General features: G+C 33.8%; 1 long non-coding RNA gene across 1 annotated transcript; it reads right to left on the bottom strand.

Annotated features, from left to right (window-relative positions):
* Window positions 1–2,196: 2,196 nt before the first annotated feature.
* LOC144425270 (uncharacterized) lies at window positions 2,197–4,120 on the bottom strand. Its single transcript, XR_013477419.1, has 3 exons — window positions 3,861–4,120; window positions 2,918–3,104; window positions 2,197–2,753 (listed from the first exon to the last, which is right to left on the bottom strand). It is a non-coding gene; the product is annotated as an uncharacterized LOC144425270 (long non-coding RNA).
* Window positions 4,121–12,505: the final 8,385 nt, after the last annotated feature.

The following is a 12,505-nucleotide window of genomic DNA, read 5'->3' as shown; positions in this document are numbered from 1 at the left end:
TTTATTGTCCAAACGGCTCCAAAATTGCTCGATTCTTTTCATAGCTTTTTTGATCATGTTACATCCGAATAAGTTGTTGACCCGCTGGTACGCGAATTGGATTTGTTGCCAAGTCCGCGAGAAATTACGTTTTTTGTATCAGTGTCGCCCAGCGTTTCTCACACTGTGTGTCGCAAGAGCTTCTCAGGTGTGCCGCGGAGCTTTTTGAAATTTTGGAAAATAAGCTATTCGTATTACACATAGGCATGCATGCAACGGGCAAGCTTGTGAGACTTGAGTATCCAGTATTAAACAGGTAATAGGAATACATTTGCCTTATCGTTGTGGTGAGAGTGATTTTCTACTATGACTTAAATTAAAAGCAAAAAAGGGAGCGACGAAACCTCGTTTCAATTTCACACACACATCGCATTAACATTTTCAGAATAATTTGTTTAATGATATTTTTATTTTGTTACAAATGTGCTGCAGAATATTTTTCATTTGCCTAAAGCAAAAAAAGTACGAGAACTACTGGTGTAGCGTCTTGGTTGTGGAATATGCCAAGCAAAGTTGCTTCATTTGGCGGAGTATTGGCACTTTAGGTTTCGAAAGCACTTTGTTAATTTGCGCACGTGTCCAAAATCCACGAGTCGGCTGCGTGCAAAGTAAACATTTTCGTATTGCAATATTACGTATTTAGGCGCTTCATACATAATTTCGACGCGTTCCGAGTATTCAAACACAAAACCACAACAAGTTCCAGCATAATAAAAGGAACCTGAAAGATGAGACACGTTTTCCTATTTTACTCGCATGCTCTGTTTCACTTTAAAATCAATAATAAATCTGTAATATGTTAACATTGTACTAAAAATAATAAAGACACTGTTTGAATATACTAACTAAGATTTAAAATTTATGTATGGAGAAGCATCTTACTATCTCCGAATCTTACTATTGTAGCGTACCGACAGTCTATGAAATAATTATCCAAGTTCAGAATATCTTCCAATATGATCTGACGTCAAGTTTCCTCTCAATATTCACCTCAAGGTATGCAATTTTATTCTATTTATTAATTAACAATCTCAACACAGCCAAATAATTCAAACAAAACGACAAGCATACAATAAAGCGACCAGGCAGCACAGTGCGACAACAAACAAAAACACAACTTTAAAATAACTGCAATGGCACTGCACTGAAACAATAACATCAGCCTACTGTCAAGCATAAAAACATCCAACAAATCCCCATCCCGCAGTCACAAAACCACACACAAACATCCCTGATAACCCACCGGAGACCAGAGGCACTCCCACAGACACTCATGACCAGAATCCAACCGCACTGCACCGGTACCAACCACAGCACACCCAGAAGACAGACCGGATGTGTCACAGCGCCCCCAGTGTCTTCAATGCCGAAATACTAAATATGGTCGGAAACAATATCACATGACATCATTTAACCATAAATATATACTACTAGATGTCCAACTCCGCTCGCCGTATAATATAAACAAAGGTGATGTTGCACCTCCAAGTGGCTGGCGTCACGGTTGGTTTTGTTCAGACAAGATGCTTAACGACGACGACGCTCCTGCATCACAGCTCGAAAACTAGCCCTGTTCATTGATGACTGATCGAAATATTTGCTGAAGGACGAAGAAATTTGATAAAAATGAACAAATAATTGTGAAAATGAAGACACAGTCTGTCCTGCAAATGACCAGGATGATGTGACAACTTCCTTGTCGAAAGAAAGCAAAGCATCAAAAACGCGATGCATTGCAAAAAATGTCAGTCAGATGTAGGTGAAGTGGTGACGAAAATGAATACTTTGCACAAATTTGACCTTATTTCTAAGAAACATCTTTATTTTGACGTGTGTCCTTATTTTTAACCTTATAAATGAATAAACCAGTAAATTGAACTTCGAATTTAGTTTAGATCTGGAACTTCATAAGAGATAAAATGAGTAAACGTGAAAAATTTGCCGTAATGATTATGAGAAAGAATTCAACGGCGTCGCGCACTGCAGCTTTTGTGAATGTGACAACAATCTGGAATGCATAGGTAGAGCTGCAATTTCTGTTAATAATGCAACCAAGAAACACAAGGCTCTGCTCAAGAAATTAATCAAACCAATCTATAAATAACTTTTTTAAGAGTCAATGATTATACAGAGGCTATCTCAACACATGCAAGCAGCTGAAATTTATTTCTATCATCACATCATTGAACATCCGACACTTCATATAAAAGAAAATATTTTCAAATCATTCATGAGCGAATACCTATTAAACAATGTAACTGAATGTCAAGTTGTAACAACACTACATGAGAAAGTATTCAAAAAATTTGAGCAAATGTATACGCAAAGTACTGCAGCCAAAATAATAACAACAAGATGGACAATAGGACTCATGGAATACGAAAAAATTGAACAAACACAGCAGCTAGAACGAAGATTAAGATGTATGTGATTACAGTCAAGTTTCCGTACTCCTGAAGTATGCGTACCAAGAAATGAGGACACCGGAACGTAGTATGTGTACCACGTTAGGGTTAGGCCAAAATGTTATTCCCTTTTCCTCATTTCAGTTCTATTACGAGTTCAGGGACTAACCAGTAGATTTCCTTTTTTGAGGGAAGCCACGTCAGCAGTGCTGTTGCATATGTCAAAAAAGATATTTTGCAGTTTGCAAAACTTGGCGTTGCTTCAAATTCAGACATCTCCGAAATCCTAGCAATAATTGCAGGAAGAACCTACAAAAAAAAATTACCCGGTTCATCTGTTATTAATGACCTGAATACTGTTGGTAATTTTAGAAATAATAATGATGATCCAAGTATTTAAATGCTCAATAGGAGATGGATCAAATAGGAAAATACAAATGAATTAATACCCAAAACAATTCCTTGTGCTATACCTGTGCTTAATATTTAACAGACATTTTTATCAAGCTATTGAGTTAAACATGTTGGCCTGTTAGTTTACATGGCTGTTTCATTTTTTTTTTTTAGACATATCTTTATAAATTCCCTCTAGATGTGTTTCCATGCCAAAACCTCATCTGGTGACAGCAAATCATTCTTCAAAAGTGAGTTTCGAGACGTCTGCAAAAATTTATATTTTAGTTACGATATTTTGAAATAAATAGCCCACAACGATTGAACCTTGTCTACCATCTAAGCATGTATGTGTTTATTTATAAGTATAACAGCCACTTTGACAAAGTATTATTTGAAAAAAAAATGTGAATACCCCACAAAACAAATTGGAATTAATAAAATGTAACGGTTCCAGGAGAAATATTAATGCATTCAATAAATGTGGTGGATTTTGCAGTAGCAAAAAAGTTATTGCTATTGATCACAAATCAATAATTTACAAACACTCGAAAAAATAATTCAAAACTTCCCAGCATATTATGTTTAGATAATAGCAATAATAGGTATCCAATTTATGTGAAAAAAGTTATTAGTACCAGCCTGAAACCAAGCAAAATGGATTATTGTGGCAAACGTAAAACACCTCTTATGTTGTAAATTGTAATATGCAGCTGGTGACTTCGTATACAATGACAGAATGAGTCTGGGAAAAAATTATCAAGATCAGTAGAACTCCATCCTAAAACACTAATTAATTGAAGTTGAAATATGTGTGTTTAATTTATGTTTTCCATGCAGACGTCACAATTTCAATCACCCATCAGTCAATTTATATTCTTGCTTACTGCTTTGATCACACAGCATAAATTCTCACACTGCAACTTTTTTATGATCCAAAAATACACATATCTCTTATCAAAATTTACATTCCTTGACAAATCATTACTGTATTAGGTACCTATAAGAACATTTACAACTTACTCTTTTTTATGCTGAACAATCGTAGCACAAAGCGGCTTTCTACTAGACTACATCTACTCATGGGAGCTTTAAAGTGAGTTTAAAATCTTAATGTCAATGTGCTTTCGAGTGCTGAACCGGTCTTAGGGTCTTTCCATTCAATTGATTGTTCCTCTATTTTGTTTTGTAATCTGCATTCTATCAGTTCTATAGTCAAGTACAGTATATCGTGTAATATTCCATGTGCACAACTAACTTGAATATTGATAAGTCACTCACTTAATCTTGACGCGAGACAGCGCCGTCAGAACACAGAAAAACGCAGGAAGTCGCACGATGATTTTTTTTTTTTTTTGTATTATTAGTTGCCGAATTAGATCAAGATTATTATTCATTTTTTTAGAATTTTGAATATCATGGTTTTAATTACCACCATTTCAATAGTCATATTGTATATACGAATTATAAAATCATACAATACCAATTTATCGATCACATATATACACATATTACATCCATGTCCATTTGAAGTTCAGTATAGTTGATCCGTGTCATTTTATTAATTTATAATTATATTACCATCAGTAATTAATTTGCATGGAAAAATAAAAGTTTTCAATAAATTAGATAGGAATAAGAAAAACTTCCATACCATGATTATAGGGTTTTTCTACTTTCTATCCATGTTGATGATATACAATAAATATGGTAGATACCGTTGAAATTTAAATGAAATAACACTATATACATATTTAAAGCATAATAGATTTATCAAATAATACATCAATGGTTTCATCGCTTATTATTTCAATTTTGTTCCTTCTCCCATATATTTGATGGCAGCTTTCAGCTTGCATTTGAAAATTGTTCGCATGGTTGATTGGTAAGTTTGCCCTTCTTCAAATATAATATAATTTCGAAAATCCCATATTGCCCCTTTTGCACACGCAATGATCAGTCCTAATATTGGTTTTACATTTTGTAGGAAAATTATACTTTTAATATTGTACTTGGGAGGTGCAATGTTACACCATTCCCAGAATTGTCTAACATAAACGCATTCAAAAAATAAATGTTTACAAGTTTCTACAATGTTGTTGTTACATAGCTGACAGTACCCATCATCACCATCTACCCAATGCCTTATTTTATCCTCTGTTTGCAATGCCAAATGGGCTATTTTCCATCCTAAAATTTGTAACTTTTTGGGAATATAATAATTCCAGATATCTATCCATTTTATATCGTCTACAGTTATATTATACCTCTGACCAATATGAAATACTTTCTGATTAATAAAATTATCATGCCAGTATTTTTTTTTCATACATTATATGCAATTCTTTTGTTGTAGGAATTTCTTCAAAATCAAAAGGGTTAAGAATATCATTTTCTACACTATCATGAGAATCTGGTTGCAATAATAACAATTTCCATTCTATTGGTAACACCTCTACTATATACATTATGACATCTGAAATTCTTCTCTCATACTTTTTTTACTATTAATAGACATTGAGTTCCATTTAGCATGACCAATAACATCAGTTGCAATATTGACACAGTTTCTTTGAAAAATGTCTCTAATATAAATGATATTTCCTCTTATCCAATTGCCCACATGTTCTGGGTGAATAGACAATTGGATAAGAGGATTCCACCATAATATTTCTTTCACTATTTGTTTTTTAACAAATATAGGTTTTCTCGAAAAGTTCAAACTTTTAAAATGATTAACGATTGTTGTATAAAATTTATGTATTTTACTATTTTCATAATTATGAATCGAAAGATGAGGCGTTTCTAATTTTGAGGTTACTAGTCGTTTGTCATACTTATTAATGAATACTCTTGCTCTGGATTACCATGGGGCTCCACTACCTTTTAATTACCAAAATATCCATTTAATTTGTATGTTTTTAATTTGTGTTTCCATATCAATACATCCTAGTCCACCATACTGTTTACTACAGCAACATATTTTTCTACTAACTAACTCACGTTTACCACTCCATATAAAATTCCAAATTAGTTTAGTAATATTTTTCAAAATATATTTTGGCACACATTCGAAAGCAGATAAGTACCATACTTTTGACAAAATAAAAGTCTTCGCTATAATAATTCTGCCGGTCATGCTCATATTTCTTTGTTTCCAAATATTGACTATGTTACAGATTTTTTCTTGCACTTTAAACCAACTTTCTTTTATGGCATTTTCATTATTTCCTATCCATGCACCAAGAATTTTTATTTTGTCTTTAGATATGGTAATCCCACCTATTTCAAATAGTTGGTTTTGCTTCAAAGGTCCGCAAAATAAAATTTGTGATTTTTTTTTATTAATCAGTGTTCCAGTGGTGTTCCAGTGGCACGATGATTTTCGAAGCAATATAATCTGTCAGCACCAAGTCAAGCGTGTCGGCGAATTCAACACCGGGACCAAATTTCCGAAGTTACATGGAGTTGATTTAACGGATGAAACAAGGGTCGTCACACTATTTCCGAAATATCATAAGCTTCCTTACAATCTGCCACGTTTTATCAAGTCCGTCTATGTTTTGCCAAAGAACCGTTATAATTCTGATTTAAGAGATTTTTACATTGTGGTTATCGAAAATTTATTATATATGACCTAAAAGTATTGTTTTCACTAAATATCAGATTTTTCCCACTGCTAAAAGATAAAGGGGCCCGGAGAGGGTTAAATTTGGGTGCCCGAAATGTAAACACCATTACCGTTCACGCGTTTTTGACGCCAATCACGACATTCAAAATTCATTTAATAAAATAACTTTTTTCTGTTAATTCGCATCTTTGCATTGCCCTGCCCTTGTCGCCCGTGTTTTTTCGTTATTTTTTTTTTTCATACGGTGTGGGCTCGCATTTTTGAAGAAATATTAATAAAGGAGTAGCCTAACTGTATTAATTAGGTACATAGTGTATGTAACGTTATTCCATTACAAATTAAATACGAAACATACCGGTACCGTATTATTACGGCCTAATGCGCTCAATTCTGGTACCGGTAACTCAACGTTATACGGTGACGGTACCGGTTAGTACGTACTGGTACTGTTAGCTTTTGAAGTTATTCCCTTCATAAACAAAGTTTATTTTAATTTCTATGCTTATATTACATTATTAGCATATAGACTAGTTGAAGTTCTCCACCAGGTCCTCTGTATTTTGTTTGTTCGTTGTTGTTTTGTTTCTATCAGAGTGACCAAATAAAATTGATTGTTGCTAATTATTCGGTACCGTACCGGCAGAAGTGGGCAAATCTAAATATTTCAAGCTTTTGTCATTAGGGCACAGTGTCTCTTATACACATAAAAATGCCTTCTAGAGTATATTAATGTGTTTTCCAATGAAAATATCAAAAATACGCCCTTATACCGATATTTGTAGAACGTCACTGTCTGGTCGTAGGAAATGCGAACCCACAAACAACTCACTAGGCTTCCAGGCCTCTCTTTAGTCCAGTTGTCTCTTGTGAGTTGTTCGTGTAGTCTGGTTGTCCGCCTCCCAACAGTTTTCCGATTCCAAGATGTTCTGACATTTGGTTCAATTGGCGAACACTTTATTTGTCTATGAAACGTGGGCAGATTGCACTTTTTATTTAGTTTATTGCGCAGGCCAAGATTGCCGATATGGAGGTCGGACTGTCTCGTAAGAGAGGGTTTTATACTCGTTGTTATAATTGATGTCTTTCATCGTGGAAGCTTTTAGTGGAATCGGAAAGCTATGCCATATTGTCATGTGGCAAATTACATAAATCAGTGAATCACTAGTTTTCATGTTGATCACATCTAAAGTGACGTAAATATAAAGGTCATTGTTTCCACTGTGTTTTTTCTCAGCAGTTGGGATATCATGCGTTTAGATCCGCTTGTCTGACTGCTCAAGATGCCTAATTTTTTGACGAAAAGGTTTTAATTTATTCCCATATTCAAAGATTTACTATATTGATTATCGAATATAATGAATTTTGAATAAATTTGAATGTTCGATTCATTTTTGGCATTCCTGGATACCAGTTTACCGGTATGCATAATACGATACTGTAATGATAGTGGTTAATATAACGGAACTGGATCTTTAACTGGCATAAGGTGGCACTAGGGCAATAGTACTATGATTCTGAGGTGTCCAGACATTTGGTTAAATAAAATACTCTATTCGTCTCTGAAACAAGGGGGTCTCATATCACGGCAGATGCTTCATGCTGGTTTCGTAAAAGAGGGGTTTGCATTCACTTTTATAATTGAAGTATTTTATTCTTTTATTCAGAACTGTGATGTGGTACTGATTGGCAGAACTGAATACTGGGGTACTGGTTTGAACCCTCTTTCAAATCTTTACAGCTTCTATTGAGACTAAGATTTTCCTCTTCCTGTGTAAGAACAATGGCTGGAAGTTAGCCTAGTACCTTATCGGTACAAACGGTAGTCAACGCTGTAAAATCTCTCTTAAAGAAATTTTTTCACTTTGTCATTGTTTAATAGGAAAAGTAAGGAATACACTAAAAAGGCGGTTGAAAAAAATTTAAACCAAAACAAAAAAAAGAATTTGTTGTACCACCTACTTTATGTGAAGGTCGATTATTATTAATGTTATTGTTTTGATAGCATGAGTGCACTGCCCATTGTATATTGGGCTGATGCTATTTTTAAATCAAACTATTTAAATGCCTGTCATACATAAGTTATAGATTATGTTTCACTAAAATACTGATTTCACAGATTTGCAAAGAAACTCACTCGCAACAATGATTGTTTTTATTTATTGCTGGTTATATTATTTACCAAGTATTACTCGGACAGAACAAACTAAGACTGCCCACAATTTTTTCTATTTGAACTATGCCTCTGTTACTAATAGGTGGAAGAGAACCTTTTTTGTGGATTGAATTTTTAATAAATTTGTTTGAATTGCACTTTCACCATTCGACGCCCTGATTGTATGTTTAACCAATTTTGATCAAATTTAACAAAATATAACAATTTTGTTGCTATTTTCGAATCTCCACTAACTCATTGGCGCTCCAATGTGCGGTGACAAATCTTAGGGGGGAGGAGGATGACCTAATGTGACGTTGTCTTTGAAGTGACAATTAGTCATCAACGCCAGGGTGATGTGAAGTTCAATGCGTGCATAAACTGCTACTATTTTTTTTAAAACAAAAATAACTCATACTGCACAATTGATTAAGATAACAGATTCACAGATATAGGACTTACTATAGAAACTGCCAGAAGCGCAATATGATACAGTTTATTCAGCCAATATTTATACGATTGAAAATTTCATCCGAAGTTGCAAGGTATCCAAAGTTGATCAGTTTTACGGTATCATGCCTTTTGTTTCCTCTTGTCAAACTCAAAAAAATGCTCCCATAAAATTTTAATGCATTCAAAAATTGAAGTTTTACTGTACTGGTACTGTGTTGGGATATGTCTGTTGTTTCTGGATTTACAGATTTAGACTATTTATCAATTTGCAGGAAATACTTATTTCCAAATAAATTTGGTACTGATATGTCTATTCACAGGTAGGCTATACTGTTATAATTAATAATTATGTTTAGTGATTTGTTATAACTGTTGTCCATTATCCATTTGCCATGACCGATTTTCTAGGGTGCTTTCTGGGTTGAAACTACGGTAAGTCCTTTCACCATATGGCTTATATAAGCCTCTCTTTATAGGCTCAATTTAGCTCTTCATGCAATCCAATTTTTCTGTCTGGGAAAGAAAATCTGCATGAATGTTTGTAGTTTCAGAAGTTTAGTATTTGACTGGATATTATTTCTTAATGATTATGGTAAATATTTGTTCTTAAAAAAATGTTCACTATATCACTTATATAAATATTTTTTCAGAAAGTTTAAAACGTTTTAGATATGAATTAGAATACATAGTTTTATGCCACACTGATGCAATTAATAATACTAACAGTGTGGCAATATTCTGCTTGCTATTATTCCCGTCAACATTTCTTTATGAAACCTTTTCAAAACTGATAGTAGATATCCTATTTTCTATAATAATGTGGTTTGCAATAAAGTACAAACATAACATAGCATATATTTTGACAGCCCAAAGAGTTTGAAAGCATTTTCTTTATAGATTCATCAAGTGTAGCCTTGAATGATTCTACTACAAAGGGAAAAATTTGGGGTCTGGTATAGTTTGGTACCACATGTACTTCTAGTTGACCTGGCTCAACAATTTTTGCATATGTCAATCCTAACCCCCACCTGACTACGTCACCGAAAAATTACGTCATTTCGACGTCACAGTTGGCGTCATAAGGCCCACCGAAGTATGCGGATGGTCGTCCAAAACGCGCAGACGATCACCCGAAATCGAGCAAGCAATTTCTCTCGTTTTCTCGTCACAACGATCACGATAGGAGAGAGATCGCCGGCTTTGGCAAGTTCATTAACGCAGATGACATTTCGGGCGATCGTAATTATACTTTGGCAATCCCTATGACGTAATGGTGACGTAATTTTTGGATGGCATAGTCAGGTGGGGGTTAGGAATAGCATATGCAAAATTCGTTATGCTACGCCCACCGGAAGTACTTGTGGTACTGAACTATACCAGACCCAAAATTTGTACATGAGCAGGCTGTAAATAACTGATTTATATGAAGAATCAATCTACAGTTGTATCTCGGTAGACGAACGACTAGGCACTCGAACAATTCAGTAGTCAACCAAAAAAATTGTGACAAAAATGCTGTAGTACTAGAACGGAAATTCTTAGCCCGAGTGGGAAAATTAAAAAGAATATATTTCAAAATACGAGTGTGTTGTTCAAGTGTCTGATCTCGCCTTACAGTTTGGCATGGTTAAGTCTACCATTTCCATGTTTTATTAATATTTTTGATATTTTGGAATGCTTAAGGACATATTAAAATAATTACCATTGTTTCTTCGGCAAAAAAGTTGCGGCACCTGAACAAATCGATAATCGAACACCAATTCAAATGAATTATGTTTGACGATCAAGGTATCACTGTATTAGATATTTTAATAAGGAAGAACAACGTTCCCTATATTTGTTTGAAATTTGAGTATGTATGTCACTAAAATATTTACTACTACACAGTGCACACTCCCAATTTTTTTCCCAATATTGTGCTTGCACGAAATTCTTTAAGCCTACTTTAGTTTCTATGTCGTACTTAATCCTTAACTAGTATGTTGACTAGTATTTTTATTATTTTGTGTATTTATTGATTTATTTTATTATTCTGTGTATTTTTAAACATTTTTAGTCCTACATGTCGCTCATTAATTTTCAATGGTATGTCTTCTGACTAATCTGACACAATATTTTCATCCCTCTGGATGACATATCAAAATTTTTGTGCAGGTGACACCAACATGATTCAAATAGTAGGCTATATAAGAAGAAGTGTGTCCGTGTCTTATATTTCTAAACTAACATTTTTTGAGACCTGGCATTTATTTGTGTTATATCAGTGTATAAATATCGTACTCTGTTTTTATATAAATGTAACGTACTCACTCATTTAGTAAAAATGTGTTATTGTTATTAATTGGAATTTTTTTGAAAAAGGAAAAATTGTGTTCTTACTGTCAATAAAACTATTGCCCAAGTACCAGGCGGTTTTTCACTTAGTGGCACTCAAATTGTCCGCCGTTAGTGAGCCATTCATAAATTTTGTGGTATATATTCAGAGTTTGAATAAGCTAGCCGTCTAGAATTACAGCAGGCTATCTTTAGTAACTGTGGCACTTTTGTTGTTGCCTTCTTTGTACATGTACTTTCAAACTAGTGAGTTTTTATGGTTTTGTTTTGTCTTTTGAATAAGTTGTAGGAGTCAGATTTCATTATGACATCTATTGACATTTCAACAGGAAAGCTCATGAGTCTTTCTGTGAGTTTTATAATGTAAATTTGAATTTTCTGCCCTTATAACTCATAAAATAACTTATAAAACCTAGTTGAAGGCTAAGCTATGTCTAGAATTGTAAACACTAATTTCATTAATAAACATACACGCTAATTTAAATAAGAAGCCATCATATTTTTCGCAAGTTAGCTGCTGCATGTAGGTAAGCTTAGCTGTATATTTATCTGCCTGCCGATATTTGTCCTGTAAGTGCATATTTTTCTATAAATCTCTCGTCCCTTCTTCCACCAACTCCGTTGACTGTGAATTCTTATTCATCTACTGTTAGTGTATCTACGGGACAAAAATAATTTTATGCTCAAAGTTTTTTCCAAGAACTTCTAATTATATAGAATTCACTACTTTGTAGCGATTCAAGTTCAGCCTCTCGTACTTTTCGATATTAATAATTTGCTCCTAAATTACTCCTACAATATATTTCTTTATAGTCTGAGTGGCTTCTGGCACTTTAGTAGTCGCTCATAACTTTGCTCAGATATCAATCCTCATTTTCTGATGATTTCTACCTGTTATTACCTGTATTATTACAAAATTAAGAAGTCATCTTGTCTATAAAAACTGCTTTTCGTATATAAACAGGTTCTTATGTGAAGTGTAAAAATTGAAATTTTGTGACTAACTGCAACCTAAGTTTTTAATGAAGTTTATAGTTATTAGTAGATAATTAGATTTACTATGATAGAATAAGACTTAGGTATAATATTTATTCCGTG

Source organism: Styela clava, chromosome 7 (genome assembly GCF_964204865.1).
Source record: "Styela clava chromosome 7, kaStyClav1.hap1.2, whole genome shotgun sequence".
Taxonomy (NCBI): domain Eukaryota; kingdom Metazoa; phylum Chordata; class Ascidiacea; order Stolidobranchia; family Styelidae; genus Styela; species Styela clava.
This window is presented reverse-complemented; position numbering and strand designations above follow the sequence as displayed.